Genomic DNA, 10860 nt, shown 5'->3' on the forward strand with positions numbered 1-10860 from the left:
AGACCCATCGCCAAGCTGAGCACAGTGCAGTTCAGTGGCTGGCTCCTCCTCAGTATGAGAGAGGAAGCCACTCCATGCTGGGCTCTGTGCTTGGCTTCCTCTCGATGTGACGTCACACGTGTGTTGCGCGCATTACCTCACACATGATGTCACACACACATGCCACATGCCAGCCCCCCAGTCTTGGGTGCAAGACGGTGCCTCTGATGCAAAGAAAACTGAGTGGAAAGAGGCAAAGTCAAAACGAAGCATCATGCAGAGATGCAAAAGGCATTATCTGTGGAGGGGCGCTTTGGGTGCACATCTACTGTTTTTTGTTTTTTCTCACGCTGTGTTAGTGGTTTGCTACTTTGTGCCATTCCTGGCATGTAGTTTGGGAGTTAAAATTGTAGCTGCAACTCCTAGTAAAATGCACTGTAGTGGCATGTGGCCCTGCTGCTTCTCCGTGGGTGTGAAAAGCACCAGTGGGACTAGCAGCTTTTGCTTGAAGTAGCCAAGCAACACCAAGTGAAGAAAAGTTGCCTACCCGACAACCACATCCTTTCCTCAGCCTTTGCTCCTTGTCAAGCAACAGCAAAGCCTGTGAGCATTTGTCATAAACACCCGGGAAGCTGATAAGTATTTCCGTAGAATGCAAAAGCCGCTGCGCCACCAGCGTATCTGTTTTGCAATCTACTCATCAGCAGAAAAAGTCCCATAACTAGGTCAGCAAGCATCCAGGTTGCTGATTTCCCATTTGTGTCCATGAGTCGTACTGACCTCAGCAATGGAAGTGAATGAGGAAGCCTCAGCTTGGGTGGAGCTTGTTCTGTGAACGTATACGGAGCTCCATAGATTGTTGGATCAGGGTGATGGGGTCTAAAACAGGAGTAGGAAACCTTAGGTCCAGGGGTTTGAGGGCATCTCTAGCTGGCCCTTAAAACTCTTTGTAGGTCATACATCTCCCTGGCTTCACACCTGAATGCTTTGCCTGGCTGAAATGTGTTCTTCAACATTGGTTGCTTGACTTGCTGGAAGATAGTGAGGGTTGTTGTGAGTGTATGTAGAAACTAGCCTATGGTATGGAGGTAAAATTTACGCTTGCTGTTCCACCCACTTTTGCCTCCGGCTCCACCCACCAATGGCATGTGGCCCTTGGAAGGTTGCCCAGAATGGAATGTGGCCCTAGGGCTGAATATCTTTCCCCTCCTTTGTCTAAATGGTTTTTAAGATTACTCACATCTATAGATGGATGGTACATGTATAGTACATAGGAATCTGCACACTTCTGGTCTGTTCAATCCTTCTGAGAATCTACACTTTTAAAAAACTCTTAGGAAACCTAAGAAACTTGTGGGTGTGATACAGTCAGGTCAGGGATGGGAAGCTATGGCTGGTGGACTCCAGATTCCATCAGTCCCAACTGGCATGGCCAACGGCTATGGATGACAGGAGTTGTAGTTCAACAAATACCCAGAGGCCTGCTGGTCCCCCTTCCCCAACTTAGAGGGAATGAGTTGATGGGAGCATTTCTGAAAAGCTCTTACCAACAGTCAACATTTGTAAAGATGTACACCCACACAGTGAGAGGCACATTGTGCCTTGGTACCTAAAAACAGAGTTTTGAACATGATAAAGCTTAGCTAGATTGAAGTAACTGATGATATCACATATCCTGGTACTATAAACACGTTTGAGGGTTGAGCATTCATAAGATCAAACTTGACTGTGATCCTGATTCAGAATTTATCACTTTGGAAAATCTTGCAGTCACTTTCTCTCTCTCTTTTTCTCCTGGTCTCTTTCTTTCGTTGCTGCTGAAATTCCAGATTTCGTTGGCCGATATGCACTGTCTTTCCAGCATGACTCAAGAGCTATGCTGCTCTTGTTTTACATAGGCTTTATCCATAACTAGCTTAGTGTTAGAAGAAATTCTCCCATGAGCAGACTAGAACAGGTCTAGTTAGTCAGCATCATGAAGTATCATGGGCTGAAGATCCTCAAGGTGTTAAACCTCAGCTCCTGTGCGTAACAAACTACTGTTGCGGTTTCCCACCTTTTAGACTCACTGAAGCTTGACTCAGCAGAGAGCAGCACTAAGCTGGCATGGTGGCAAGGCACAGTCTCTCCCCCTTTTTTGCATTAGGGTCATCAATTCAGGAAAGGCTTGCAAATAGCCACTGGCTTGGTTGGTTCCCCATGGCAAAGAAGAATGGTCTCCAGATCTGATTGTTGCAATGCATTCTCCATAAAGCTACCCTTAACACTAAACGTCAGTGGTGGGGAACCTCAGGGCCACAGACCCTTCCCTACTGCACTTCCTAGTTTGCACACCCTTTGAATGTTCTTTGCTCGGCTAGAAAGTGTCCTTGAACTCTGATAACACTTCTTGTTTGCCTGGATGGAAGATAAAGGTGCCTAGGTTACTGCTGCTGCTGCTGCTGTTAACCTGCCCTTCACTCTGATCATCCTTCACCTAGTGATCAGAAAATTCTATTCATGTATGCCACAACAGCAGCCCAAATCATAAATGCTCAGAAATGGAAGGAGGGTCTAATACCAACAAAGGAGGAATGGCAGACAAAACTGGTGGAATATGCAGAAATGGCCGGATTAACTAAAAGAATAAGAGATCAGGAAGAAAGGCTCTTTAAGGAAGATTGGAAAAATATAGGTAGGTTATCTAAAAAAAACCCCCATTGTAAGCAAATTAAGACGTTAGCACTTTTAGAGTAAATTCAGCAGTATAGGGTTAACTGAGAGAAACTGAGAAATAAAAGACCAGGGATTGATTAGAATAAACAGTGGGAAAGGGTAACTAAAGCAAACCATGGAGGGGGTGGAGGGGAAGTCGATGTAAAGTGTATGATATGTGATTTAGTGATTGTAAAAGTTTGCAAAATTTAAAAAAATCTGATAAATATTGAGAGAGAGAGAGAGAGAGAGAGAGAGAGAGAGAGAGAGAGAGAGAGGGAGGGATGTTGGAAGCAAAGCTCTGTTAGGAAGAGAAACAGAATTTGTTGTTCTCTTTCTTTCTTTGGCTGGGTTTCTGACAGGCAGAAATTCAGCAGGTGAGGAGGATGTGAGTCATTGAAATTAATGTGCATTGCTAACTTGGATTCATAAATTTCCTTGGGACTGCTCTATGAGTATGACCAGCATTGGAAACAACCCAGTGTAATGGATTGCTTTGAAGTCATTTCATTCTGCACCAGGTAAAGTAATTTTTACCCCCCCCCCTCATTTCCCCTCCCCTAGATTTGTCTCTTATTTTGCCCAACCAAAGGTGGTAACGCTGTTGTGTATTGAGTCAAAGGATTTTATATCTGTATTATTATTGTCTGTATTTGCATTAGGGTAAAGTAACTGCCTTTTGGTTCCAGAGGGTACAGCTACTATTGGTTCATTTAAGCTGCTGTACTTGGATCCTCTGTCTTATTGGTTGCCTCCAAAAGGCAGGACTGTGATTGCCTGATATTGTTCCCTCCAAAATGTATCCTTTCTAGCTGGTTCCCTGTCCCTATAAATGTAGCTCTCCCCTCCTCAGGTCTTCAGTCTTGTTGCTTTAATAAAGAAGTGTTACTAGAGAAGTGTCTCCAGCATATTATGTCAGGAGAGCTGAAATCACAAACCCCACGTCACAACAAACGCTATTTGGATACCACCCAATGGAGATAAATTGACCCATTATATTTGTATAAACTTGCAAACAAAAGCCCTCTGAAACATGAAGCAAAATTCTACAGAGCGTTATTTTTCGCTCTATAGGACGCACTTTCCCCCCTCCAACATTAAAGGGAAATGTGTGTGCGTCCTATGGAGCAAGTGCAGACTCCTTGGCTTCAGCGATAGCAACGCGAAGCCTCCGACGCGCAGAGGGAGCGCTCCCAGTCCCACCAGGAGATGCTGGGGACTGAACCTGATGCCTTCTGCATGCTAAGCAGTTGTTCTACCACTGAGCTATGGCCCTAGCTCACAATATTGCTGTCAGGATAAAATGGAGAAGGGGGAGGCTGAAGTGTGTATGCTCTGTGGAGGAAAGGTGGGATAGCCTATAAGTGAATAAACTACAGTATATTTTTAACTTACTCTCCTAATTTGTATATAAATGATAAAAGTGGTATATAAATTTTGTTAAATAAAAAAGAGGAAATGTTCAGACTTTCAAACAGTATGTTATGCCTGAGCCTTCATTGCTGAAACTCCCAACAGCATTTTCATGCTCACAAACACCTGATGAAGGAACCATTGTGACATAACCCATTCAAGCAGAGTGAAGGGGCAACAGGCTGTCAACAGTGGCAGTAGTTGGGGGCTCCCATCTATGAAAAAGCCACAGAAAGTCTTTTCCTACTGCCTGAGGAATTAATCCCTTCTTTAACGTCCATAATTGCTGGATCGATTTAACAGGGCTGGAGCTAACATTTGCTTGGATTTGGCACCATTGATAGGGAACTGCCTGCTGCGTCCTCCGCTTTGAAGTCACCCTGGTCTTTGGGCCTCCAGCACCTTCTTCAGCATGTCCAACCCATCTAAGAGGCGTATGATACTGGTGTTCCACTGGGTTAGGAAGAAGCCCCTGACAGAGAAGCCGTGCTCTACCATCTCAGCCAGACCTTCTGCCTCTGCACCAGCTTGCAACAATCCTCACATTTCACCCTACTTCACAAGGAGCAAGACACAACCCGCTCCACTCAGGAGGTCCAGCAGGCGCAAGGTGCTGCGATTGCCGAATCTCACCAACCCCAAGGTTTTAAGATCTGTCATCGGCAGCGTTGGCCGGAAGAGAGCCCACAGGCGTGGCAAGCAAAAGAAGACTCCAGTGGGAACAGGAAAAGGGGCGAGGGCTAGGCTAGAGGCAAGAAGGCTCCAAAGTTATTTGCGGGGTGGGATTGCTTTGGAAGATGCCTTCTCACAATCTCTACCCTTGAACCATGTAAGGACATAAGAAGTGCCTGCTGGATGAGGCCACATTGGCCTGTCTAGTCCAGCATCCTGTTCTCACAGTGGCCAACCAGAGGCCTGTGGAAACAAGAGCATTCTGTATTCCCTTCCTGCATCTTCCAGCAACTACTGTTCACAAACGTTACTGCCACTGACTGTGGAGGTAGAGCATAGCCATCGTGCCTAGTGGCCATTGATAGCCTTTCCTGCATAAAACCATCCAAGTTGGTGGCCGTCACAGCTTTCTGTGGGATTGAGCTTCCAGAGGGGCAGCTGAGCATGCCTGCTGCAGGAAAAACAGGCATTAAAAGCACATTTCTCCCAAAGAATCCTGGGAACTGCAGTTTGTAAAGGGTGCTACAAATTGTAGCTGTGCGCTAATAATAATAATAATAATAATAATAATAATAATAATAATAATAATAATTTTTATTTATATCCCGCCCTCCCAGCCGAAGCCGGGCTCAGGGCAGCTAACAACGATCAAACAATCAAACTATCAGATATTCACACATTCTAAAAATATTTCATTATAAAAATCAATTAAAATCGAATTAATGGCAACTAATTAAGCAAGATTCTGTGCAGGTTGCCAGAGGAGGGAGTCAGGCTGCGCCCTGACCAAAGGCCTGGTGGAACAACTCTGTCTTGCAGGCCCTGCGGAAGGATGTCAGGTCCCGCAGGGCCCTAGTCTCTTGTGACAGAGCGTTCCACCAGATTGGAGCCGCAGCCGAGAAGGCCCTGGCTCTAGTTGAGGCCAGCCTAACCTCTATGAGGCCTGGGACCTTGAGGATGTTATTATTTGCAGACCGTAGGTTTCTCTGTGGGGCATACCAGGAGAGGCGGTCCCGTAGGTACGAGGGTCCTAGGCCGTATAGGGCTTTAAAGGTTAAAACCAGCACCTTAAACCTGATCCTGTACTCCACCGGGAGCCAGTGCAGCTGGTATAGTACCGGATGAATGTGATCTCGCAGCGAAGACCCCATAAGGAGTCTCGCCGCGGCATTCTGCACCCGCTGGAGTTTCTGGGTCAGTCTCAAGGGCAGCCCCACGTAGAGCGAGTTACAATAATCCAGTCTGGAGGTGACCGTCGCATGGATCACAGTGGCTAGGTCAGTGCGAGAGAGATAAGGGGCCAACTGCTTAGCTTGGCGGAGATGAAAAAATGCCGCCTTTGTTATAGCTGTAATCTGCGCCTCCATAGAGAGGGAGGTATCGAAGATTACACCCAAACTCTTAACGGACGGTGCTGGCACTAATTGCACCCCCGCAAGAGATGGGAGTTGCCCCCTCAATCCCATATCGTCCCGCCCCAGCCAGAGGACCTCTGTCTTCAAAGGATTTAACTTCAACCGGCTCCCACGTAACCATCCAGCCACAGCTTCCAGACATCTCGCCAGTGTGTCTGGGGCCGAGTCAGGATGGCCATCCATCAACAGATAGAGTTGGGTGTCATCAGCATACTGATGGCAACCCAGCCCCAAACTCCGGACAAGCTGGGCGAGGGGGCGCATAAAGATGTTAAAAAGCATCGGGGAGAGAATCGCACCCTGAGGCACTCCACACACCAAGGAGTGGCGCGATGACAATTCCCCCCTGAGCGTCACCCTCTGTCCCCGACCAGAGAGAAACGAGCGCAGCCATTGAAGGACTGTGCCCTGGATCCCCACGTCGGCAAGGCGGTGGTCCAGGAGTTCGTGATCGACCATGTCGAAGGCTGCTGACAGATCTAGAAGAATCAGCAGCCCCGACCCGCCTCGATCCAGCTGCCTGCGGAGATCATCTGTTAGGGCGACCAGAGCCGTGTCGGTCCCATGACCAGCGCGGAAGCCGGAGTGGAATGGATCCAGAGCATATGTTTCATCCAGAAACCTACCAAGCTGTTCAGCAACCGCTCTCTCAACCGCTAGAAGGGTAATCTACAGTTCCCAGGATTCTTACAGGGGAGAAGCGATAATGCTTTTAATGTATGGTGTGTACACAGCCTCAAATTAGCTCCAGCAGCTCTGTAATACTAAAGCAAAGATTATAATGCATGTTGTTGTTGTTGTTGTTGTACTTTTATAAATATTATAAAACCCATTCCTACAAGCCATGTAGTCTGGAATAAACTCAGTCACCCTTCCCATCATTAATGGTTTCTACTAGGTGGGGAGGGGTGTTGGATCTGCTTCCCTGCCTTGAAGAAAGGCGCAGGTCAGATGTGTGCCCAGACCTGGCCACGCTTCGCAAGAGAGGTGTGTTGGTTTAAGGTGGCCACGCGGCCTGCAACTTGCACTCCTTCCTGACGTGTCTTCCCCAAACCCCTTCTTCCAGAGGCTGCGCTGAAGTTTTCCATCACGTGGAACACAAACTGGCGGAACTACCTCCATGCTCAGGCAGTGGTGGAAACCCTCCTCAAGCATGAGACGCCAGAGAGCCTCTTGCAATACGAAGGGATCAAAGCAGCTGTGGAGTCTCTCCTACCATACACGGCACTTCGAGAGGCTGGGCCGGTTACTGCAGGCCTCCATGTTCCTTGATTTCATGTGACAAAACATGAAGTTGCCTGACACCGCCAAGTGGGACGGGGAGATGGACACGTGATGAGCTTTATTTATTTATTTATTTATTTATTTATTTATTTATTATTAATTTTATTGAGAACAAATTAGAAAAAAATACAAATATACAAAAAAAGGAAAATACATGTAACCAATAGAAAATTAGAAAACATTTTACCTCTTCTGATATTTACAATTATTTGCACCTCTACAAAACAATATTCACAATAAAGAAAAGAAATGAAAGGTAAAATATAAAAGAAAAGAACAAGAAGATAAAGAAAAGGAAGAAATAAGATCAAGAATGAGAATTTTAAAAGTAGATAAGTATTCACTATACATAGCCATTTCCAATCTATATTTATGTTCAATTATGTATTTTCATCATTAATGTCTCGCTTTGTATTTTTTTTCCTCCCTTAATAGGTCACACGCTGTAAAATGTATGTTTTTCACACCCTTACATGGGTTTTGGATATACCGTATTTTTCATTCTATAGGACGCACTTTCCCCCCTCCAAAATTAAGGGGAAATGTGTTTGTGTCCTATGGAGCGAATGCAGGCTCCTTGGCTTCAGCGATAGCAACGCGAAGCCTCTGAAGCGCACCGACCCCTCTCACTCTCCAGGCTTCAGGGATAGCCACCTGAAGCCTCCAGAGCGCAGCGCGAGTTCCCGCTGCGCTCCAGAGACTTCAGGTTCCTTTCAGGAACCCGAAGCCTGCGGAGCGTAGCGGGAACTTACTCTGTGCTCCGAAGGCTTCAGGGATCTTTGAGGCTGGCGGTGGGGGAAAACGCTGCTTTCCCCCACTGCCATCCCCACAAGCTCGGGGGCAGCAGGAAGGCAGCGCGCAGCCTTTGCGCTGCTCCCTGACCTGGTCTTTGAGGCTGGCGGTGGGGGAAAGCAGCGCTCCCCCCCTGCCAGTTCCAAAGAGCAGGTCGAAAGGAACCCAAAGCCTCCGGAGCTCCCGCCGTGCTCTTGAGGCTTTGGGTTGCCTTCACTGAAGCCTGGAGAGTGAGAGGGGTCAGCGCGCAGTGACCCCTCTCACTCTCCAGGCTTCCAAGGTAGCCGTCTGAAGCCTCCACAGTGCAGCGGGAACCCCCGCTGCGCTCCGGAGGCTTTGGATGAACGCAGCTTGAACGCACAGAATGCACCTTGTTTTAGAGGGGGAGAACAAGAAAAAAAAAATCTCCCCCTCTCTGTGCAGCGCCCCTTCAGCGAAGCGGCAGGAGAAATGGAAGGGCGCTGAGCAGAGAGGGGGAGATTTTTTTTCTCTTGTTCTCCCCCTCTAAAACAAGGTGCGTCTTATGGTCGGGTGCGTCCTATAGAGTGAAAAATACGGTATTTACTGCAAGCTTTGCTGCCTGTTTAGTGTCTGTGTACTTATTTATCTGTTAAAATATTATTGGACCACATTTTAATCATAAGGCAAAATGCACCATAGAGATTAAAATGAATTTAAATACAACAAACTTAAACCACAAAACAAAACAGCTGATCAATCAAAATGCCACAAAGCACTGCAAACTATTCAAAAGCGATTGGTCTAATACAGGGGTCTGCAACCTTTAAGACAAAAAGAGCCACTTGGACCCGTTTCCGAAGAAAAACAACAACTGGGAGCCGCAAAACCATTGCGACAAATATATCTCCGGAGCCGCGATCTGACAGCAGGCGGGAAGGTGACGTCGGGACGGTGCGTGACTAACGCACGCACTGTCCCCATGCGACGTCACAGCCAGTACAGTACAGCACAGTGGGGAGTGTTGGGGTGCACAATGCACCTCCTCCCCTCGCTAGTATCCGCCCCGGAGCCGCAGCAAAGGTGTAAAAGAGCCACATGCGGCTCCGGAGCCACGGGTTGCTGACCCCTGGTCTAATAGAACTAATATAGCTCATTTCACTGTGAAACAAACTATCTTTATTACATCAATTGCATTTGCCTAGGAGGGCAAAGTAAACATAAGCCATTTAGCAGTACTCATTTTAAATTCATTTTTTAAATCTCACATTTAACAAAGAAGAAAGAAGAAAAACGGATAAGAATGCAATTTAGCTGTTGCAATTTTTTTAGCAGCGATGACCAGATTTAATCATGGTTGTGTGTGCTTGGTATAAACATCAGAGTGGATCTCCCCCCCCCCCGCAGCTGTTTAGTTGCCATTATCATTCATATCAATCATCAGCTACTATACTTGATGCCCTCCAGATTGGCTGATAGGGTAACCATTTATTTCCACACATCCTTGTTTTGGATCTGTTATCAAGATACGTGAGGGATCACCACATTTGGAATACTGTGTACAGTTCTGGTTGCCTTCCCTCAAACAGGTCATGGTAGAGTTTCAAAAGGATCAGAAAACAGCAACCACAATGGCCAAGATGGTGGGGCGAACTCCCCTGTGGAGTTGCAACATTTGAGACTTCTGGGTTTAGAGAAAACGTGAGCAAGAAGTGACGGGACCAAAGTTTGTAAAACCATGCATGGCACACAGAAGCTGTGGACATCCAATGGAAATGAATGTTCAGGGCAGATTAAAAGAAAAGTCCTTCACAGTGCACAGTTGGGAACTTGCTCCCACAGGAGGCAGTGATGGCCAACAATTTGGATGGCTTTAAAAGAGGATTCAACAAATTAATGGAAGAGAAGGCTATCAATGTCTACTAGCCAGGATGGTTATGCTTTGCTTCTGTGGTTGAAGGGATCAATGAATCTGGATACTAGTTACTAGAATCCACATGGGCAAAGAATGCTCTTGTGCTTGGGTCATAGCTGTCAAAGTTTCCCTTTTTTTAATGGAAACTCCCTTATTCCAAATAGGATTCCTCACAAGAAAAGGGAAAAGTTGACAGCTATGGCTTGGGTCCTTCTTGATGGTTTCCCTTTGGTACATCTGGTGGGCCCCTGTGAGAGCAGGATGCTCGACTAGGTAGGTCATTGGCCTGATCCAGTTGGCTCTTCTTATATTCTTATGCCCCCAGCATCCACGTGCAGGATATGAGAGTCAGGATAGGGGCGATAACGCTACCTGCTTGTGATTTTATTTCGATACCATGAAGAAGAGATTGATCACCAATGTTGATCAATCAACCCTGACTGAGTCAAACGGAGGGCCCCATGTTGGAAAAGGCTGCCATAAATAAGGAGGGGGAGGGGAAACAGAATCCAGGCAAACTTAGCAAATTCACGTTTTCTGAAACCATATGACCTCTGAAACACAGCCATTCTTTGAAATTCTCCACATTTTGTCATGCAGCTCTTTGGGCAAGTAATGTGTTCCAAATTGCGGACACTAGGGTAAAGTGTACATATATTTTTTTTTAGTGATAATTGTGAAGATGCACTACATTAGGGGAAATTGCTCTGCCAAAATGTGTACATTAAATGTCATACA

General features: G+C 46.5%; 1 protein-coding gene across 1 annotated transcript in view; it reads right to left on the bottom strand.

The window, feature by feature from the left end:
• Positions 1 to 10860, bottom strand: part of ARHGEF6 (Rac/Cdc42 guanine nucleotide exchange factor 6) — a 370252-nt gene that overhangs the window by 249767 nt on the left and 109625 nt on the right. The window lies entirely within an intron of this gene.

This window comes from Podarcis erhardii (assembly GCF_964252035.2).
Source record: "Podarcis erhardii genome assembly, chromosome: Z".
In the NCBI taxonomy this organism is placed as follows: Eukaryota; Metazoa; Chordata; class Lepidosauria; order Squamata; family Lacertidae; genus Podarcis; species Podarcis erhardii.